Consider the following 10,864-nt stretch of genomic DNA (forward strand, 5'->3'; position numbering starts at 1 on the left):
TTCCACCACTGCTTAACTAGGTGAGTCTTACCTTTGCCTCATCTGTAATAGGAGGACTGTCATATCTCCAACTTCAGAGCTGACACAGGATTAGGATAAGATTGTTTGTAAAGCTCCTATGACAATATCCAACAGTAAAAAATGCTCCATAAACATCAGCTCTAGCTTCATGACTTGCAACCACACTGGGATGAAGTCTGCGCATCTCAGTTTGTGATCTCAGACCCCTGTGGGGAGGGGGGGCGCACGGGGGGGGGGCGGTGGAGTTCCTGTAAAAGGTCCATACATCCATTAAGGCCCCAAACATTGTTTATAGTCTGAATGAAAAGTACTTATACACACATATCACTGTTTATACTTATAAATAGTTTGTTTTCAGTGCTTATGGAACCCACAAAACAGTCTGAATTTGAATTAAAAGGATAGTCTCATACAGAAGTTTGCAAACAACCAATATATCATCTGAAGACAGAGAGGACAATAATCTTGGGACTGATGATGACCGTGACACATACTAGGTGTCGATTTTGCTTGCATTTACTTATTAATTATAGCTAGGAAAAATGGCTTACGATCAAGCACTCTAAAAATTTGAGTCACCTTTGGTAGCAATTTCTCAGTGTCCAAATGACTGAGAACCAACAATTTATTAAGTCAAATAGTTTAGTTTATTCAATTAAGTTATCAAGGAGAGTCATCAGAGAGCTACTGTGCCCCAAAGCTGATGGGTGCTTTTTATTACACTTTTCCTAAAGCCTCCATTAGCTTATAAAAGGTCATGTTTTTTAAGTACCTCCACGTCCATGGGATTGTGTTTTAACTGTGCTACTTAAATCCTCACTCACAATGACTCTCTCTGTGACCCACGTTTTAGATGACTAAAGAGATAGGTACAGAGTCCAGCCCCAGGCCACCCAGTTCAGGAAGTGTAAAAGCCAAGACAAACTCAGTCAGGCCCCCTACCAAGCCTGCTGCCCCAAGCACTTCCCTAAAGGCACACCTGAATGTTGGCCAGGTAATTGAAGCCCTGCCTTGGCTGAGTTATCTAAACAGTTTCTCAGAAGACAGGTCCTGTACGAAGATTTTCCTTTGAGGTGGCCACTCAGGGCCATAATGCCCCATCTGGTTTTCTGGACAAAGTGGACAGATCTTCTTAGCACATAGTAGGTGCTCAATAAATATTTGCTGAATGATTGAGTAAATTAATGGATGTTTTTTAGACACTCTGCTACCTGACCTTATGACAAACTTGATTCTGACAATAATATAAATGGGAATAAATCATGCCTATGCCCCAGAGGATACTTACTAGGATTATACAAGACATTAAAATACTTTGCTCCAGACTGAAACATAGAAACGCTCAGTAAACATTAATTTTTTGCTATGATTCCCATTAAGAAAGAATGAGGGATAAGGGCGCTTGCTGTGCAATGCTGTAAAGTCTCTCCTTGGAGTCTGGCTGTGTTTTGGTTCCATTATTAAATTTTAGACAGATGAGATAGTATACATCAATTAACAGGCAGGCGGGAGATAGCCATTATTTACACCTTGAACCACCCAGCACTTGAAACTTTATCTGTCTTTCCCCTTCGGCCAGGAAGTCAAATGAGAAGCAGGTGGGTAAGAACAGTCGTACAAAGCATAGCGGTTCCTCCAAGGGAGAGTGGCCTCCAGGATGAAGACATTGCGGAAGAAAGCTGGAGTGTTGGAAAAAAAATGGTATTCAAGGACCACCAACCATGCTTGGAAATCCTTACCCATGGGGATGACATCTGCTAAACTCTCTTACTTGCTGTCAGCCCAGACATAGGCCAAAATGAGGTGAAGATCTACATTCCTCTTGGGAAAAACAGTATCTTAGTTGGCTTGGGCTGCTATAACAAAGTACCACAGTCTGGGGGCTTAACCAACAGACATTCATTTCTCATGGTTCTGGAGACCAGTGTGTTTGGTTCCGCCTGGTGAGAGCTCTTATCTTGGTTTGTAGATGACTACCTTCTCTATGTCCTCACAAGGTGCAAAGAGAGAGTGATCTCTCTCTGCCTCTTCCTAGTAAGGCCACAGGCCTATCAGATTAGGGCCCCACCTTTATCATCTCATTTAATCTTGATTACCTTCTACAGACCCCTGTCTCCAGATATAGTCGCACTGTGGGTTAGGGTGTCAATGTGAGTTTGGTAGGGGGACACAATTCAGTAAGTAGCACACAGCCAGTCCACAAATACCACCAGTCCCCAGAATGACACAAAATTCTTCTCAGATCACCATCCACTCCAGACCTGGGGGTCACATGCTCAAACACCCACAAGGGCCAGTGAGGAAGGCAATACTGGGCTTTCGACACAGACACACTTTTTTTTGCACACCAAGCATTCTGGAATATTACCGCTTTCAACAAAGACATGTACTCTCTCCCCTTTTTCTTTAAAACACATGTTTCTCTTGGCCTGTCTTTTCTGTTACGATATATGAGAGCAAAGTGAGTGTGAAGAGCTTATACTACAAAAGACCCAGCTGTTCCAGCATGATGGCAGATGGCTGCCGATCAAGGTCTCTGTGTCAGGGACACAGGAAGTAGTGGGGGCTGCAGGCCCCATGCTGCCAGCCAGTCTGACTGTTCCCCAGAAGCCAGATATCTCGATGTTTAGGTGGAAACTCCGAATTCTCAATGTAGACTTAAAATGGTTTTAAATCCTCTTTCAAATAAACAAACATACCAACACATTTCTGGGCTGTGTCTGGCACACACAAATAAAATGATGCGGGTGTTATAATGCTCTGAAGAAAAGCACCGCAGGCTGAGAGGGAAGAGTGGTATAGTTGCTCTTTTAGGTAGAGAATATTTTGACAAAAGGACTATTCATTCACCTAGTGTCTACAGCAAGGCAGGAAGCCAGCATCTCCTTGGCTTCAATACTTTCTTCAATGGCTTATTTAGACACAACAGGAGGTAAGAGCTAAGGGAAGAGAAATAGAGGTGAAACGCCCGGCTTCCCCCCAAAAAATCTGCTGTGGGCTGAAGCCAACCATGCACAGGAGAGCCAGCCTGTGAGAGACAGACAGACACTTAAATATCCAGATACTTAAATACTGTGTTTAAGTAGGATAGTGTTTTGAGAGGCCAGGAAGCTTTGTGCAGTACATATCTCAAGGACACTAGAGGGGAGCAGTGAGACCAGCTGGAAGCCCCTAGAGTGGTCTGCAGTTGTAATTCTAGTGACGGTGGTAGTCATGAGGGATGTGAGCCAGATTCCTGAAGCAGGATCGACTGTGCCCTGTGGTTGATTGGGTTGGGGTGAAGGAGAGAGCACGTAAGATAACTCATTAGTAAAAGGGGGATGATAACACCTGCAATAGGTGCCATTGTTATTAAGAGCCAAAACTGAATGCCTGACACATAATAAAACCCACATATACTAATTTAGTAACTAGTCAAGACTTCCTCTGCCTTGGTGGGATGGCTTGATCGGGTGGAGCGTTGTTCCTGTATACACCAAAAGGTTGTGCGTTTGGTCCTTGATTGGGGGTGTATGGGAAGCAGCAAATCGATGTTTCTCACATTGGTTTCTCTCTCCTCTCCCCTCCTACCTCCCTTCTCCTCTAAAATCAATAAACATATCCTCAGGTGAGGATTAAAAAAATATATATGTGTATATATATTAAAGACTACCTCTGTGTTAGAGCAGTATCGATAATGGCAAATCCTAAGAACAACCTGGGTGTCAATCAACAAAATAAAATGATGGATAAATGTCACAGAGATTGTGTTTAACAAAAAAAAGCAAGTGGCAGTATATCATTGTCATAAGTTATAAAAACATGCAAAACAGTACTGTATGAGTTAGAGATATATAGATACACAGTAAAATGTAAAGAAACACCTGAGGTTTGGAAAAACACCAAATTCAGGATGATAATTACTCAGGGAGGCTGGGCAGGGGGTTGGAGGAAGCTGTGATGGGGGAAGGGCACAGGGGGGCAAAAACTGCAAGTTTTAATGTGCTTTCAAAAGAACGACTAAAAAATAGCCATTCTTGTATTGAAACCTAGCAAATGTTTTCACAAATAATTTTATTTATTTTAAAGATTTTATTTATTTTTAGAGAGAGGGGAGGGGGACAGAAAGAGAGGGAGAGAAACATCAATGTGGTTGCCTCTCATGCATCCCCCACTGGGGACCTGGCCTGCACCCCAGGCATGTGCCCTGACTGGGAATTGAACTGGCAACCCTTGGGTTGGCAGGCCAGCACTCAATCCACTGAGCCACACCAGCCAGGGCTCCTTATTGTTATTTAATATGATAACTGTATAATTAAATTATGACATGAACTGGCTTAGTATACCACACAATGCAAAATTCTATAAGACAATAAAACAGTCAGAAAAAACTTCTAATCAGATCTTGGCATCTGTGAGCAGGTTTGTCATCGTACAACGCTGAGGTAGAAGGCTGGTGTTGCTATCACCGTTTCATGGATGAGGAAGTGGATTCCAGCATGTAGGGCGACTTTGTCTAAAGTCTCGGAGTTGAAAAGGGGCAGAGCTGGACTTGGAACTCCTACTTGTTGGACTTGGGGAATTCTAAGATGTGTCGGAGGAGGCCTTCATCCTCGAGTAGGCAGGAAATGCACAAGCAATCTATGTCTTGCCCTATTCAGTACACAACTGTGTGTCTGCGCCAAACAGGAGCTGTAGAGTCACCATGGGTGTGGCAAGAGCTTCTAGAACTGGAGGTGAAGTCATTAGCAGCAAGCAGGACCAACCTTCCCTAGAATACCCACCCCTGCCCAAAGACTAGCCCAGTGAACACAAGTGGACAGCAGGGCAAGAATGCAATGAGAGGTTATGGAGCCTGGGTATTGGTGCCATTTGTGGGGAGGGCCGCAGCAGGGGGACCAGGAAGGGGGATGGAGGAGTTGGGCTATCAGTCCCCACTGGTGGCCCTGGTTGGAGGAGGTCCTAACTTCCAGAGCAGGGTCAACAGCTAATATTTTAAATGTACTAATGTTTTCTGAATAGGTAATACATGCGTCTGGCTAACAAGCCATTCACACAGAACAAAAGGGATAGAGAGCCCTGGCTAGGTAGGTCAATTGGTTAGAACATCGTCCTGATTCCCGGTCAGGGCACATACAACAATCAATCAATGACTACATAAATAAGTGGACAATAAATCAATGTTTCTCTCTGTCTGCCTCCCCCTTCTTATGTCTCTAAAATCAATAAAAACACATTTAGAAAAAAGAGAGTGAAAATTAAGTCTCCTTCCCACTCTCTTTTTCCCCCAACTATGTGCCCCAGTGTCTTGAATGTCTTTCCAGAGATATCTATGCTTCATGTGCTGCCATCTGCTATGTACTCTATTGCTCCTTGTCGTCCCTCTCATCAGTATCCTGAGGTGATCCATCAATATCTCCAGAAACAGAGTCATGATAGGGAACTCAAATTCTGTAGGTTGTGGGTCTCCCCTCCCCCCACCCTCTCTGTCCTCATTTCCCCCCACTTTCTCCCTGGTTTGTGTTGCTGGAGGCACAGAGGCCTTCTTGCTATTCTTTGAACACTTCTGCCCCAGGGCCTGTGCGCTTGGCGTACCCTGTTTTCCTTCTGTCTGGAACACTTTGCTTCCACACATTCCCATGCTTTATTCTTTTACTCCTTCCCATCTTTAGTCAAAGTCCTCTTCTCAGTTTGGCCCTCCCTGATGCCCCTAAAAATTACAACCCCCCTCACCCTGGCTGGTGTGGCTAAGTGGCCTGAGGTTCAGCCTGTGCACTGAAAGGTCACTGGTTTGAATCCTGGTCGGGGCACATGCCTGGGCTGCGGGGCAGGTCACCAGTTAGGGGCATGGGAGACACAAATGATCGATGTTTCTCTCCCTCTCTTTCTCACTTTTCCTCTCTCTAAAAATAAAAAAAAAACACCTTTTTTTGAGTTTTTTAAATATGTATTTTATTGATTATTCTATTACAGTTGTCCCATTTTTTCTCTTCCCTTTATTCCCCCCCTCACTGCACCTCCCCTCCCACCAGTATCCTCCCCGCCTTAGTTCATGTCCATGGGTTGTACATATAAGTTCTTTGGCTTCTCCATTTCCTATGCTATTCTTACCCTCCCCCTGTCTATTTTGTATCTATTATTTATGCTTCTTATTCCCTGTACCTTTTCCCCTATTCTTCCCCCTGCCCCTTCCCCTCTGATCTCCATTTCTGTGATTCTGTTCCTGTTCTAGTTGTTTGCTTGATTTTTGTTTTTGTTTTAGATTCAGTTGTTGATAGTTGTGATTTGTTGTCATTTTACTGTTCATAGTTTTTGGTCTTCTTTTTCCTAGATAAGTCCCTTTATCATTTTATATAATAAGGGCTTGGTGATGATGAACTCCTCTAACTTGACCTTATCTGGGAAGCACTTTATCTGCCCTTCCTTTCTAAATGAGAGCTGTGCTGGATGGAGTAGTCTTGGATGTAGGTCCTTGCTTTTCATGACTTTGAATACTTCTTGCCAGCCCCTTCTTGCCCGCAAGGTTTCTTTTGAGATATCAGCTGATAGTCTTATGGGAACTCCTTTATGGGAGTCCAGGAATGCAGGCTGTCTCTAGAAGCTGGTAGGAGACAGTAGGTAACTGTCTCCTTTTCTCTTGCTGCTTTTAAGATTCTCTCCTTATCTCTAATTTTGGGTAATATAATTATGATCTGCCTTAGTGTGCTACTTTGGGACTCTCTGAGCTTCCTGGATCTCCTGGAAATCTATTTCCTTCACCGGATTGGGGAAGTTCTCCATTATTTTTTTCACATAAGTTTTCAATTTCTTGTTCTTCTTTTCCTTCTGACACTCATATGATTCGGATGCTGCATCATTTCAAGTTGTCGCAGAGGTTCCTAAGCCTCTCCTCATTTTTTTGAATTCTTGTTTCTTCATTCTGTTCTGGTTGAATGTTTATCTCTTCCTTCTTCTCCCAGTGGTTGATTTAAGTCCCAGTTTCCTTCCCTTTACTGTTGTTCCTTGTATATTTTTCTTAATTTCACTTTGCATAGCCTTCACTTTCTCCTCCATTTTGCAAGTATACTCAACCATTTTGTGAGTATGCTGATTACCAGAGTTTTGAACTGTGCATCTGATAGATTGGCTGTCTGTTCATCGCTTAGTTCTATTTTTGGAGCTTTGATCTGTTCTTTCATTTGGGCCATATTCCTTTGTCTGAGTGCTCCTGTTACATTGTAAGGGTCAGAGCCTTAGGTGTTCACCAAGGTGGGGCAACCCAGGTTGCTGTGCTGTGATGCTGTCTGTGGGGGAGGGGTCTGAGAGGGAACAATGCTGCTTGCTTGGCTCTCAGCCAGCTTTCAGTCACTTCCCCTGCTACCCACAAGCAGGTTGGGCCCTTCTAGTGCTGATTCCCAGGTAGGTGGGTTTGTGTATGTTCCAGGACCCTGTGGGTCTCTCCAATGAACTCTCCTGTGAGACTGAGAGTTTCTCAGAGTTTCTCCGGCTGCCGCCAACTCCTACAGGTTTTTACATCCAAAGGCTTTGAGGCTTTCTTCTCCTGCGCTGAAACCCTGGATTGCTTGGTCTGTCTCGCTCCCCAACTTTCCTCCCCATTTATCTGCACACAAATGTGGGACCGCCTGGTCCTCCAGCTGCCACCTCACCACATGTCCTCTCCACCCGGCTGCCTGTCTCCACCCCTCCTACTGGCCTGGATGAATGTTTGTTCTGTAACTCCTTGTTTGTTGGACTTCTATATAGTTCCAATTTTCTGGCAGTTCTGGTTATTTTTTGTTTTTGAATTTGTTGTTGTCTTTCTTTTGATTGTGCAAGGAGGCAAAATATATCTATTGATGCCTCCATCTTGGCCAGAAGTCCCATAAATAAATAAAATCTTTAAAAAATAATTAAACAACCCTCCTCAATCCTAGACAGTCCATTACCCCTTAAATGCCTTACTTGGTGCCAGAGTGCCCATCACAGTGCAACATGCTCAGCAATTTATTTATTTTTTTGTTTTTTGTCATCTTGCCCCACCCAGGTGCAAGCTTCTGAAGGCAGTGACTTGGTTTTGTTCCTTGCTTAACCCCAACCTCTGTGGCAGCACATTGTGGTCCCTGAAGACCTGTTCCTGGAAAGAACACAGGGGTGATTATAAAGCTGCCTTAAATGTTTTTCTCCTCCAGGCTAATGGAAATATAACTGACAAGTAACATTGCATAAGTTTTAGGTGATATAGAAATATATTGTGAAATGATTACCACAATGAGGTTAGTTAACACATAGTTACTTTTGTGCATGTGTGGTAAGAACATTAAAGATCTACTCTTTTAGCAACTCTTAAGTATATAATACAGTATTGTTAACTATGATCACCATGCTGTATATTAGATCTCCAGAACTTACTCATTTTATAACGGAAAGTGTGTACCCTTTGACCCACATCTCCCCTTTTTTCTCACCTCTAGTCGCCGGCAGCCACCATTCTACTCTGTTTCTATGAGTTCAACTCTCTGATTCCACATATAAGTGAGATTATGCTGTGTTTGTCTTGCTTCATTCTTTTTAAAATTATTTTTTTTTTAATTTACTAGTTTCAAAGAGATAGAAGAAAGGAGAAAGAGAGTGAGAGAGAAACATCAATTTGTTGTCCCACTTATTTATGCGTTCATTGGTTGATACTTGCATGTACCCTGACAAGGGATTGAGTCTGCAACTTGACAAATTGGGACAACACTTTAACCAACTGAGCTACTCGGCCAGGCTGCTTTGTTCTTTTTAAGGACCATGTTATAGTCCCTGGTGTGGTGGGCTGACGAATGACACCCAAAGGTATCCAGTTCCTGCTCCAGAACCTATAAATAGGTTATTTTATATGCAAAAGAGAATTGTAGATATGATTAAGGATGTCAAGATGGGGAGATTTCCCTGGGTTATCCCAGTGAGTCCAATGTAATTACAAGGATTTTTGTAAGAGGAAGACAGAGGGAGACTCGACTGCAGAAGGCAATGTGACAACTAAAGTGAGATGGAGGAAGGGGCCGTGAGTCCAGGAATGCAGGCTGCCTCCAGAAGCTGGTAGGAAAGAGAGGCTCCGCGGCAGCACAACCCTGCTGACACTTTGATCTTGACCTAGTGATACCAACTTCAGATTTCTGACCTCCAGAACTGTGAGAGGATAAATGTGTGTCATTTAAGCTTCCTAGTCTGTGCTAACTTGTAACAACATCCATGGGAAAATAATCCATATGGTATCAATGTTCTGTGATTTACTTTCCAGTCCACCCCTGGTGGACAGGTAGGATATTTCTCATCTTCACTATACTGGGTACCACTACCTGTGGTTCTCAGCTGATGTGATTTTGCTCCTCCCCCCGCCCCCAGGGGACATCAGGCAATGTTTAGAGACATTTTGATTGTCACACCTGGGTGGGCAGTGATGTTGGCTTCTCTTGCATGGAGGTCCAGAGATGCTGTTAAATGCCATATAATGCACAGAACAGCCCTCACAGCAAAGAATGATCTGGCCTCAAATACAACAGTGAGGTTGAGAAACCCTTGTCTATCTATGAGATATGTTCCTAGACATACATTTGCTGAGCCAAAGGGCATGTGCTTTAAAAATGTTGTAGACATTGCCATATTGTTCTAGGGCTAATTTTAACTTTGGGAATGTACTCAGTCCCTGAGTAGCAACACACCAACTCTGAGATGTTGGTGTGGATGGTGTGGATCCCCTCAAACCTGGAGTCAGCTGCTTTGTGAATTTGATGGGTAAATAGCTATGGGGCAGGCATTGAAGGATTCATTCATTCAATAGATGAGTCCTGAGCACCTGTCAGGTGCAGGATGAAGCCATCCTATCTCTGTCCTCACAGGGCTCCCAGTCTAATGGGGGAGATTGACTAGAAGACAAACCATGTTATACATGGACAGAGTGGGCAGCAAGTATGTTGGCCTGGAGAAGTCACAGAGGGCTTCATGGAGGAGGTGACTTTTAGCTGGTGTGATGGTTAATTTCGTGTCAACTTGACTGGGCCAAAGAATGCCCAGATGGCTGGTAAACATTTCTGTGTGTGTTTGTGAGGGCTTCTGGAAGAGATTAGCATTCAATTCAGTAGACTGAGTAAAAATGATCTCTCTTCCTAATGCAGGTGGGCATGATGCAGTCAGTCCGCTGAGGGCCTGAACAAGACAAAAGGCCAAGGAAGAGGGAATTCGCTCTCTCTGCTTGAGCTGAGACATCCTTCTTCTTCCCTTGGACATCAGAAATCCTGGGTCTCTGGCGTTTGAATTCTGTCTGGGACTTATACAATTAGTCCCTGATTCTTAGGCTTTCTAATTCGGACTGAATTACACCACTGGTTTTCTGGGTCTCTTGTTTGCACATGGCAGATGGTGAGATTTCTTGCCTTCATAACTGTGTGAGCCAATTCTCATAATACAGGGGTGGGAAAAAGTAGGTTTATACTTGTGAGTATGTGAAACAATTTATTCTTGTATATTTTTCCATATGAACAACTGTAAACTTACTTTTGCCCACCTCTGTATATCTCCATATATATGTCCTGTTGGATTTCTTTTCTGAAGGACCCTAATATACCCATTATCACACCAGATGTTCTCCCTACAGGAGCTTGGGTGTTTCTTTCTGGATTATAGGAGTCACACATCATTTTATTAACTAAATCAACTGAACTTCAGGTCCCAGCCAGGTGGGCTTTTATGAAGTCCCTTTATTATCAAGCAGTTGGGAAAGTTCTGAGAAGGGCTCACACATTCTGAAGGCACAGCCCCCACCCCAACCAGGCTCTCTCCTGTTCCCCTCACCTCTGTCTGAGAGCCATTTCTCCAGGCCATGACAAGCACATTACACAAATTA

The sequence above is a fragment of the Pteronotus mesoamericanus genome, unplaced genomic scaffold (assembly GCF_021234165.1).
Source record: "Pteronotus mesoamericanus isolate MK-2021 breed Mesoamerican mustached bat unplaced genomic scaffold, CSHL_Meso_final scaffold_167, whole genome shotgun sequence".
Classification (NCBI taxonomy): Eukaryota; Metazoa; Chordata; class Mammalia; order Chiroptera; family Mormoopidae; genus Pteronotus; species Pteronotus mesoamericanus.